The following is a 12,815-nucleotide window of genomic DNA, read 5'->3' as shown; positions in this document are numbered from 1 at the left end:
GGAAAGGAGGAGGAGCGCCGTCGGATAGGGGGTTGACAGCGGAGAAAGGGACGGAGTTACCGAAGTAACAGGGAGAGGATTTAACTATTAACGGCAATAACCGGTTCCTATTAGCAAGGAGTTTTGCTTTGGTTGCCATCTAATTGTGGGAGTAACAAAAGAATCACACTCGAGAGTAAAGCACGTGATCACGCGCACGTTAGATTATGCATGCCATTTGTACATCTTAGCTATGGAATGTTTAAGTTGCGACATGCATGTGCTAGTTTCTATAATTGCGCTACTATCTAAATATGATAAATTGTCACGGACAACTTCGAGATTCTATTGTTTTAAAACCCAAAACCTCGTACGTCAACATGAGCTCAGTTACTGTGAGGCATGAACTTATTCAGGTAGGTTTTAGGAAAAAAAAAAAAAAACTTAGTTAATCTGATTAAAAATTCATGTTGACGCGGTGATCTAGTGAACCCGAACATTATCTCGGCAACTTTTTATCTTTTTCAAAACAATGGTTCTCTGTTTCTTTAAAAAAATTAGGTTTACCTTGATTTTATTCCAGTCCACCTCTCCAGTTAGATTTTAAAATTATATTATAAAAAAAACTTTGAATTATTGAGTAACTTAAACTTTGTTTGGAAACGCAATGCAAACTACGTTCTTTAAAAATTTTAAAAATTAATTTTTACTAAAACTAATTTTTTATGTGTTTTTAATCGTTTTGATGCGCTGATCTCAAAAATAATTTTTTAAAAATAAAAAAATATCATTTTGATGCATTTCGGCATGAAAAGCACTTTAAAAAGTAATCACAACCAAACTTTTAAACAGGCTAGATTCAATTCATGGATTATTAAGTTAATGCATGTCAGCTATTTTTATTAAAACAACTACAATTCTACTCTCTTTTTTTATGTTGATGAAGTTGATTTTAGACCAAATTTAATCAAGTTTTGTCAAATTATTATTTTGTATGGTTAATTCAAGTAAAGTTTTAAATAAAAGTTTTTTAAATCAATATCTCAAATCAAATCAAACCAAATTTAACCACTATGCTACATAATATGTTGAAGTTTTTAAGATATTAGTGCCAATGCATAGAGCCCTAGACTAGATATCATTTATCTGTAAGGAAAAATGTCTCGGAGATAGAAGAATATTGTTAAATCGATTAAAAAGATTTATCAAAACTTATACTCAAATTAATACTATCTGTTTAAAATTCACGTGAGCTACACTTAAATAGTTAATCGTGGAGTTTTTTCTATTTCCAGAAGAATTGAGTGAAACAAACATTAGCTTCAAAAATCTACTTTAACTAGATTTCTAGTAGGTGATTCCATGCCTATTAATTATTATTGTTATTAAAAAAAAAACTAAATTCTCACAAAACACTACCATGTAATAGTTTTTTTTCCCTTGGTTTTTTTGTTTTTCTATATCCATGTTTCTTTTCCAAATTTTATCCTCTATTATTTAGTTTATTAGAAATTAAGTTTTTATTATTTAGTACATTTTGCTTTTTATATAATTATTTCAGTCTTAGAACATATATCACGGATCTGGCGTATTAACCGAATTGACTAAAATTTTTTAAAAAAAATTAGTATTTTTTTAAAAAATTACTCATCGATATTGAGTTTATCGGGAATTAGACTTATGATTTGTTTCAGTTTGTTTTTTTATGAGGTTATCTCAGTCTTATGACACAGGTCACAGGTTTGCGAGCTAACCTGGATAGACCCGGGTCATTTTATTGTATTCTTTTTTTCAGATTGATTTTTTTTTTTAAGTTCATCATCCAACAATTAATTTATTATGAATTGTGATTCATAATTTGTTTTGATTTTATTTCTATGATATTTTTTCAGTCTCACGACCTAGTTTGTGGGTCTGATAAGTTAACTCATATTATTTTTTGGTTTTTTATGAAGTTATCTCGGTCTCATGACCTGGGTTATGGGTTGACAAGTTGACTTGGGTTAACTCGAGTTATTTTCTGTGATTTTTTTAAAAATTTATTTTTTTAACTTCATCATTCAACATTTGGTTGATTAAGAACTAGATTTCATAATTTATTTTAATTTACTTTCTACGGGGTTATCTTAGTCTAACGTCTAAGTTACAAGTTTGACATGTCAACTTGAGTTGACTTAGATTATTTGTTATGGTCTCTTCTTTTTAATTTATTTTTATTAAAAAATAAATCATTCAATATTGAGTTGATTGAAAATTGTGTTTCATAATTTGTTTTAATTTGCTTTATATAAGGTTATTGTGGTCTCATGACTCGAAACGTAAATTTGGTAGATGAACTCGGGTCGATTTAATATATTGTCATTTCAATATTTTTTTTAAAAAAATATTGTCTTTAATTTTTGTCAATCAAACTATATTTTTATCAGTAATATTAAAAAAACATTAAAAACACCTTAATATTTCTTTTTATATTAAAAAAATATCTAACTCGCTACACAATGCCTGCTAAGGATTTAGTGTATAATCTATATTTCGTAAGTTGTTAATAATCAAACAACTAATAACACAATATGAAATCTACAAATTAATGTTTGGCAGCATACCAAATAGCACATAGGAATAGTACACGTATATATCATTAATTATTATATTCAAAAAATAATAATTGTTAATGGATATGAAATCTACATATTATTGTCTAGCGGAATACCAAGTGTGTAACACTAAATACACAGTGAAAATTGGTATAAAAGAAGTGACTAGAACAGCTCTATTTTATAATGTAATATATTTATATTTTTTCAATAATTCAAAGCTTTTTAATTTCATTTAAGTCATTCGAGAGCTTTACTTAAATACACTCGAGAAAATTATGAATTGATAAAATTCATAACTAAAATCACGTGTAAATTAGAAAAAACATGCCAAGAATCAACCTTGAAATGAAATCAGGCTAAAAAATCTCATGTTCATCCTGATTATCTCTCACGGCTTTTTTTTAAATAAACTTGAGTTGAGTATTTTTCAATAGATTTTATATATATATATATATATATATATATATATATATATATATATATATATATATATATATATATATTAAAGGTGAGCTAAATGCTTGGTATGGTAATTATCAAGCGAAACCACGCACAATCGTATGAGAATGAAATTCACAAATCATGTAAAACAAACATAGATAAATTGACTAAAACTTATAGTTAAAAGACAGAAATAATCCACCTCAAACCAATAATTCATTAGTTGTCGGAACCTATCGGCAACCAATTCGGAAAATAGCCTAGGTTATGAGGTTATATAAGTCCATTTATATTCATTAGGTCTATATAGATGAACTATTTTTATTAAAATAATATTATTTTATTTTTTTTCTCAATATTATTTCAAACAAGTTTATATTGAGTTTAATCGAATTAATCAAGTTATTAAAAACTCATGTCAATATCCAAACTAATTTAACTTGAAATCTATTTTTAAATCAACTCACTGAATTAAATTTAAGAATTCTTCAATAAATAACAACAAAAACAATAATAAAAAATATCAAAAATTCATATAAAAAACCCAATAGATAATAATAACAATTTTAAAGGGATGTTATCAATGAAAAGGTAAAATAACAAAAACTAAATTACATGAGCAAAGTAATGTAGAAATGAACAGTAATTTTTCTCTTTGGCCCTTCAAAAAAGGTTTATTAACCTTGAGGGGTAATTCAGTCTTTTCATAGGAACACATTATTCATCGACAAATTGATTAGGAACAAACCTAACTTTTGACTTCTATTATTAATAAATGACTTGATGAGTCTCATAAGCTAAAAAAAAAATTACATTTAAGGACGTCTTAGATATTTTGATTTTCTAAGCACAATTAAATTACTCATATAGGTAAAGATAAAAATAAAGCTTTCTTTATAGGGGTTTTTTCACCTTTTTATCTTTGTTTTGTTTATTATAATAAAGTTGACTAGGAAATAATTTTGTCTTTCACATATATAAAAATTAATAAAAATAGAAAGTGGTTAATCAAAGGATGAGAATATCCTATCATTTATAGTTCATATCTAATCTAGTTTTTATTCTTTTGATTTTTTTCCTTCAATTTCATTCATAATCATTAGATTCTATTTGACTTTTATTTCAAATATGGTTTTTATTCTTTTGATATTTTTTATATCCTTTAACGGATTATTTTTTTATTTTCACCCCTCATCATTTCATTTTAATTTTTTTCATGTCGAATTTGGCCACCTTTTTTTAATGATGTTTATTTTGTTCTGGATCTTTTTTTATTGCTTTTTTTTAGATTTCATTCCTCGATATATTTTTTTATTGAGACACAAGTTTCGAGGGTTAACACGGTTTAATTTTGGTTTTTATTAGGTCCTTTTATAAAAAAAAATTATTTTTATCCTTCAATATTTTATTTATGTGGAGTTGGTCTTCAAGCTTTTTCTTGTTTTGCTTTCCGTTTTATAAGATTATCCAAGTCTTATGCCCATGGTCGCAAGGTTAGCGGGTTAACCCATGCTAACTCATATTTTTTGTTGCTTTTAGTTTCATGCCTCAACTTTTTTTATTGATAATTTAGCTTCATTGTTTTTTTGGGCATGCCTTCTACGTGGTCAGCCTTGGTGTTATGACCACGATCATGATTTTTTAAGGTTAACAATAATTAACTTCAATCTATTTTTACATTTTTTTATTAAAAAAATCAATTTCATCTTTTAACATTTATTTTTTTTAAGAGTTGATATTTGTGCCTTTTCTCTCTCTTTCCTTTCTATGGAGTTATTCCGATCTTGTCTCCATGGTCACGAGGTTAGCAAGTTAACCCTGGTTAACTCAATTTTTTTTTCTAATGGTTTTATTTTTAGAATGTATTTTTTAAAGTTCCATGTCTCAATATTTTTTTATTGAGAATTTTTCTTTGTTGTTTTTTTTTGTTTGCCTTCTGCTTGTTAAGTATTGGTCTCATGATCTCGGTTACAGTTTTTGGAGATTAACACAAGTTGACTTTTGTCTTTTTAGATCTTTTTTAATTATTATTTTTTTAATTTCATCTTTCAACAGTTAATTTTTTGGGAGTTGGTCCCCGTGCTTTTTCTCTCTCTCTTTTCGTTATTTAGGGTTATCTTAATCATGTACCGGTGGTCATAAGGTTAGCAGGTTAACACGAGTTGACCCAAATCTTTTTTATTTTTTTGTTTTTTGTTGTTTTATTATTAAACATTGAATTGTTTTATAGTTGAATTTCATGGTTTCATTCAATTTGCTTTTGTTGGTGATTTGTTTTTATTGCGCATATAATCGCTTGATTATATAAAAATATATATATTTTAAGAAATATAATATATATTTTAAGAAATATAGTTATTAAAACAACTTAGTACAAGACTCATGTTGCACAATCAAATATCATAATAATTTTTTAATTTCATCATTCAACATTCAATTTTTTATAGAATTGGTCTTTGTGTTTTTTGTTCTCATTTTCCTTTCTATGAGATTATTCCGATTATGTGTTTATGGTCGCGGGGTTAACGCGTTTACGCAGGTAGACCCAAGTCTTTTTTTTCTTTTTAATTAATGTTATTTTTTCATCTTTTTCATTCAAGATTGCATTATAACTTTTTTTTTACCTTTAATAGGCATACATGGTTGTTTCACTACATGAAAGTAATATTATAAGAAACATGGTTGTTAAACACAACTAAGTACATGATCTATGTTGTGAGATCAAATATTTTAATCTTAGAAATTTTTTGATCAAATACCAATTTAATTAATTAGATACGTGTATAAACATTTTGATTTGTGATTGAGAATTTTTTTATATAAAACAATACATCAAAAAAGCATGCATATTCTTTTTTTATTGAAAAACCTCGTGGTGGAGCGCAAGTGCAAATCTAGGCCTTGTTTGTGTGCCGGAAAGTAATTTTCTTTTGAAAAATGGTTTATATGAAAAATGAATTTCTGGAAAATGAACTATTTTTTTTAATATTTGGTAGTGTCATGGAAAATGAGTTAGAAAATATTTTCTAATGTTTGACTGTGTCATGGTAAATGAGTTAAAAAAATAACTTATTAATGTTTAACTTTTTTTCAAGTTTATTATAATAACCGGGATCAAATTTGACAGATAAAAAAGTTGAAAGATGATGAAATTGAAGAAAAAACATCTAATTTCATAAATTATTTTGAATAAAACAAATAATTAAAAAAATAAAGACCAAATATGACAGATAAAAAAGTTGAAATGGGATAAAATTGAAAAAATTTCAATTTTATAAGTTATTTTAAATAAAATAAATAACAATAAAAAGAACAAGAAGCAAATCTGATAAATAAGAAATTTCAACTAAGAAAAAGAATAAGAAAAAAACAAGCAACAATCAAAAGAGTAAGGACAAAAGTTGATATAAAAATCAAATCAAATTATAACGTATGAAATTAAAAAAATAAAAATAAAATATATAGCAATAAAAAAATTGATGATGAAATTTTATATAATTAATAAATAAAAAAATATTTTTTATTTTTTTATAACTTCTGAAAAAAAAATTTCCACTCAAGATAAAAAATAAAATATTATTTTTAATATTCATATATCAAAATAATTTAAAAAATTAATTTAAAATAAAAAATTTAAATTTTATTTAAATATTTTTAAAATATAAAATCAAACAGAATCTAAACTCGTAGCAGATAGGAGGTATCACCCGGCCTGTCAAATACGGACGGGGTGAGAGCTGGCTTTGGCTAAGATATTATAATAATCATGGTGGAATTTATAATATATGTCTTAATACAGTTATGATTATTTTTGGCCGTACTGTCATTAATCTTTAGTAATCATGGCTAAGAATTTATAATAATCATGGTGTATTTTATTGTCCTTTGTTGGAGTTGGACTGATACAATAAGAGCAAATTATTTTTTTAATTCGACATTGAAACCGATGGAAATATCTGTAAAGGGGTAAACTGGGTTAGAGAGATTTTAATTTGACCTGTTCATATTGACTCGGTCAAATTTTGTGCATTCAAAACTTTAAAAAGGGTTAAATTTAATGTAAAATAAGACGGGTAAGTTTAGAACAATACAGTGCACTGTTTTCAATAAATTATTGGAATTTTTTTTATTCTAAGAAGGGTAATCTTTTAAAATAAATTGGAATACCAATTTGTTATTGTCTAAGTTTTAAAATCCGGTTCGGCTTGACTGGTCAACCTGAGATTTGACCGATTCGGGGTTGGAACTGAGTCGGGTTGAAAAAAAAACATGGAAGAAAAAACCCGGTGTGACCCGGCAAGACCCAATAAAAAACCCGGTTATAACCCGTTGACTTTTTATTTTTTACTAAAACGACGTCGTTTTGATTTTTTTAAAACAATTGACCGGGACAACCCGGTCAAAACCCGGAACCCGGGTCTTGGACCGGGTCAGGTCTAAAAACTATAGTTATTATAACCATGTGTTCAAGTAATTAGTGGAGTAAATTCAAAATATATATTTTTAATTTTTTAATTGAAATAACATTATTTTAAATAAATATTTTTTAAAAATTATTGAAATTGATATAGTCAAATTCTACTGAATTTTACTGAATCAACTAAATTTAACAGATTATAAGTTAATTTATCAGGTCATTCAAATTTAACGAGTAAATATTAACTTAATTTTCTTTAAAAAAACCCGACCCATACTGGATTTTAGGTTAGCAAATCACCCCGTAACTACGGTTGAGAAGGAGAGGATAAAGATCGTGTGTGTTATGTGAAAATGCACTCTTTTATGATGCCTAGATGAGGTGGAACCTTTTAGACAAAGCCACGTGGGCAAGTGATGTTCCAGATGAGACCATGAACAAATATTCTGTTGCTTCTTGTCCCTAAGGAGCAAACTATCATGTCACTCATCATAAAGAAAGCTTTTCTATTGCCCTGCGCTCCTCCACATGATCGGATCAATTTTAAAAAAACTTAAAAAAGGGTTGAATTTTGTGCTTTCAAAACTTAAAAAAGGGTTGAATTTAATATAAAGTATGATGGGTAGGTATATAACAATATTGTCCACTGTTTTCAATAAATTATTCGATTTTTTCTGCTCCAAGATGGGTAATCTTTTAAAATAAATTAGAATAACAATATCAATTGAATTGCATTTTACTACCAACTTATTGGAAACACTAGATACATGCCCGCGCTCTACTATGATAGTTCATGTTTGTATTAAATACATAAGATAACATAAATTTTAACAGCTAATAATATAAAAAAAAATCAACACAAACCGTAAATAGTAATACGAATAGAAAGATTTTAAGATGTAGAGGGGTTAATACATGACTAAGACAGCAAGAAAGAAATCCAAATAAAAATCAAAACTTGTCCATTGTAATTTTTGCCAAGTACATATAACATGGATTTAACATACTTGTCAGACCCAAGATGTTGGACTCAAGTAGCTTGGGTTTGGCGTGGTTCTCAAACCCATGTCGCTTAGGTATAGTGTGGTTCCAAACCAATGGCGATTGGGCTTGACATTGTTGTCAAACCCAGATAGTTTGGGTCTGGCGTCTAGGATTTGCATAATTTTCGTGAGCCAGACAAAGGTAATGGTTTTGTTGAGGACCAAAATACTCATACAAAGGTGTTGAATGATTTTAAGCATCTAACTAATAATTCATTGTGAACTCCTGGTGTATTGTTAAGAAAAAAACAGCAAATACCTTCGTCAAACGCTGCTGAATTTCAATAAATAAATGCAGAATTTGAGAAACTCTGCTATATTGATATTTGATACCAATTGTTAGATATATGTCCGTGATCTTGCAACTTTAAAAACTCTGATCAAGAACAAAGAAAAATTATTATTGCAAGCTTCTCTTGTTAACTATGCATGGATATACTTATTGTACTCCAATAAAATGCCAATTTAACATACTCAAAGTTCTCCTATTCTGCCAATTAATTTGTTGTCCAAACTTTCTGTTACCCGTCTCTAATCCTCATACTTGGATCTGACAATGTTGTTAGATCCAAGTAACTTGAGTTTGTGTGGTTGCCAGACCTATAACACTTAGGTCTGGCATGAGCGTTTTGATGCAAATGAAATGGACCAAGATTCCAGCAAAGAGCAATGTGTTGCAGCAGCTACAGATTTCATAGATTTCGCAGATTCCAGAGGATTAAAGTATTCTATGCAAGCCAAAATCCCAACAATGCATGTTGATGTGAATGTTCCAGCAAAGCAGGTTGAGAAAGAGGCAGTTAATTAATAATGGATGAAGATCATCTTATATTTTTAAGTGGCAGGAGAAGTTAACTATAACTATTTGTTTTTATCTTAGTTGGTAGTTATCTAGTAAATAAATATAATATGTATTTCTATTTAATGAAGAATGTATATCTGGACTGGGTAAATGTTAATGAAAGTTCTTTTGTATTTGGTGTGATTCCAAAATGAGAGTGATTCTCTTGAGTGGTGTGAAGCTACTTGTTTTCTATTCCTTGTAATCTTTATTTTTTACAATAAAACATCAGACTTCTTGTCTTTTATTAATTCTTTCTTTCTGCTATCTTCTCTACTGAATCCCAAAATTAGTAAACTTGGTTCTTCTTGATTTCATTTAACATTAATTGGCCTGTAATGGTTACCAAACTCAAGATGTTTGGGGTCTGGAATGATTGTCAGACCCAAGTATCTTTCCTCTCATCCGATTCACTTTCATTCTCTTCGTGATCTGAGTTGTAAAAAGTTAAAAGAAAAGGAGAGAGAAGAAGCAATGAATGAGAAGAAAAAAAAAGCCAAAAAAAGTTTTTTCGCTCGTGAAAGATGAGAAATTGAAAGTGAAATTATTATTATAATCCATAGTAAAATATTTCTTGATCCACAATGATTTTTCCACACCATTTAACTTTTGTTATAATTTGTTTACAGCATGGTGGTTGATCCAAGTCTTGGTGAGTTTTAAGGTTAAAATCATAGTTATTAGGCCTGTGTGTTCATGGCTTGAATAACAGATTAGTTGAGTGAATTTAAAATAATATTTTTTTAATAAAATAAATTTATTTTGAATATTTTTAAATTTTTTATTAAAGTTGATCTAATCAAGTTTTACCTGGGTTTAACCGAGTCAATTGGATTATGAGTTAGCCTCCTAGATCATCTATATTTAGAGTGTGTTTGGTATTGCGGTTGCTGTTGTGGTTGTGGTTTGAAAAAAGTTGTTTTATAAAAAGTACTTTTAGTTGAGGTTGGTTTGGAAAAATATATGTTTGGTTAAAACTGTGGTTGAAATTGAGGTTGAACAAAAAGTAGTTTAATGTGTTTGGTTAAAAAAATGCTTTTCAAATTGAGGTTATAAAATAATTAAAAAATATTTTTAATTTAAATATTGAAGATTTAAATACTATTATTATATCATGAAATAAATAATATTGATATCAAATATTTTTTATTATTCCATTAAACTATATGCAATGTCATCACATACAAAATCTATCCAACAATAACTATATTTTTCATGGTTTCTTAAGCATGCAACAACAAAAACTGAATTTTTTGTTACGTCATCAAGCGATATCCTTCTAATTTTTTGAATAAAACACAATTAAAATAAAAAAAAAATGAATTTTTTAACAAACAAAAAAAAAATATTGTTCACGTTCATGTGAATAGTGTGAGTGAAATCAATTAATTACACTAGTTTTTTAGAAGAAAAAAAAATTAAACTTTTCATGTGAACAGTGCGAGTGAATTAATTCACTGGCACTGTTTTTCAAATTTTTTTTTTTTAAAAAAACCTATTGTTCACGTTAGTGAACAGTGCTACAGTGGAGCCATGCTTCACTGTTGGTGTTAATGTCTAGACGAGAAGCAACAAAATGCTGCTTCTCAAAAACCTGTGGCACACCACAGTTATAAGTGGGTCCCATGAAAAAAAACTGTTGTTTTAATCTTACCAAACACTAAAAGTTGTGGCTGCGGGTGAACCTCACCCGCAACCACAATGACAAACACCCACTTAATCGAATCATGAATAAAATTGTAAGGTTATTCAAATTTATTCGAGTCAACATCTAACTTGATTTTTTTAAAAACAAAACAACCCCATATTAGATTTTAGGTTAGAAAATTACCCCATCAACACCACAAGTTATATAACTATGGTTGAGAAGGAAAGGATTTAGAGTGTGTTTGAAATTATGGTAATGGTTGCAGTTCAAAGTGTTTTTTTGTTTAGAAATGTATTAAAATGATATTTTTTTAATTTTTAAAAATTATTTTTATATATATCAATATAATCTAAAAATATAAAAAAATATAATTTTTAGCAAACAAGAATTTAAAAAATGCACTATTTTATGATGCATAGATGAGGTGGAACCTTTTAGACAAAGCCACGTGGGCAATTGATGTTCCAGATGAGACTATGATGATGGCCACGTCCATGAACAAATATTCTGTTGTTTCTTGTCCCCGAGGAGCAAACTATCATGTCACTCATCATACAGGGTCGGAGCCAGCATATTCAGGCTGAGGGGCCAAATTAAAAAAAAAAAAAAAACAAGAGAAGATTAAAAGTTAAAATTTACTAATTTTATAACTAAAATTTATAAATATTCAAAGGGAAAACGGGAAAAAAATTGCAGGGGCCGGGCCTCTGCCAGCCACCCCTGCATACAAATTAAAAGCTTTATTAATTTCGTTCTCTCTCTTTTTTCTAGCACAACATGCATTATACTTGAAGTGTTTTATTAATGATTTGTTTTGATTTAGATAAACAAAACCAGTGAATTCAGCAATTATGTGGATATGCAGTCGAAGATTTTAAGTGGGGATGTTAACATAAAAATTGTAAAGACAAGTTCGAAGATTAAACAAATTAAATAAAGGTTGAATAGCAACTATGTTATTTTTAGAAGATGCATAATTATTATGAGAATTTAAAGATTAAAATTTAAAATTTTTTTGAAGCTTTGGAGGTGTTATTCAAAACCTACATATTAATAAATTTATGAATCTATCACATCCAAAAATGTGTTATGTGATATTTCTTACAATAATCTATTGATGAAGCAAAAACTCGCGTTAATTAAGGATATTAAATTATCAAAGTAAAAAAATTTATTATTGCAAAGTGAAACTTTATGCAATTAGCAATTTATTATACCTAGTTTGATTCTCCATGCTATGTTATAGCACAAAACATTTTTTCTCAGTAAAAAATAAGTGTTGGCGTTGTTCATGTTTTTTTTACTGTCAAAAAAGTTTTTAATACAAACAAAAAAGTTTATAAATGCATTTAATATAATAAATAAAAAATTATTTGTTTCAATATATAATAATAAATTTGTTGATTACACTCATATATTAAGCTGGAAGGTGAGATAAAAATGTTATTTCTTATAAAAAATGAGGCTTGATATTTGCTTTAGTTTAAAATTATGTCCTAAAAGTCTTAATTAGTTTGAATCAATTTAAATTGACATCAAAACAACATTAAATTGACATCAAAACTTATTATTAACATTGCAGGAGCTTTATATAAAACCAACAAAAACAAAACATCAAACACAACTCTAAATCAACTTAACATGGAAGAACTAAGTTGTGAATAAAAAAAAGTCAAGCAAATAAAAAATAATGTAGATAAATATTGCAATATATAATAAATTGTTTATTTCATCTTATATTGCCTCGCGCGTTAATAATTTTAAATATCGTTTCATGGTTTATTGGACATCGATTTTGCAAAACCACACTACAATTGCTAAATTAAAAAATGACGCGAATGAAAAAAAA

Source organism: Populus trichocarpa, chromosome 1 (assembly GCF_000002775.5).
Source record: "Populus trichocarpa isolate Nisqually-1 chromosome 1, P.trichocarpa_v4.1, whole genome shotgun sequence".
In the NCBI taxonomy this organism is placed as follows: Eukaryota; Viridiplantae; Streptophyta; class Magnoliopsida; order Malpighiales; family Salicaceae; genus Populus; species Populus trichocarpa.
The sequence above is the reverse complement of the archived record's forward strand: the minus strand, read 5'-3'. Positions refer to the sequence as shown.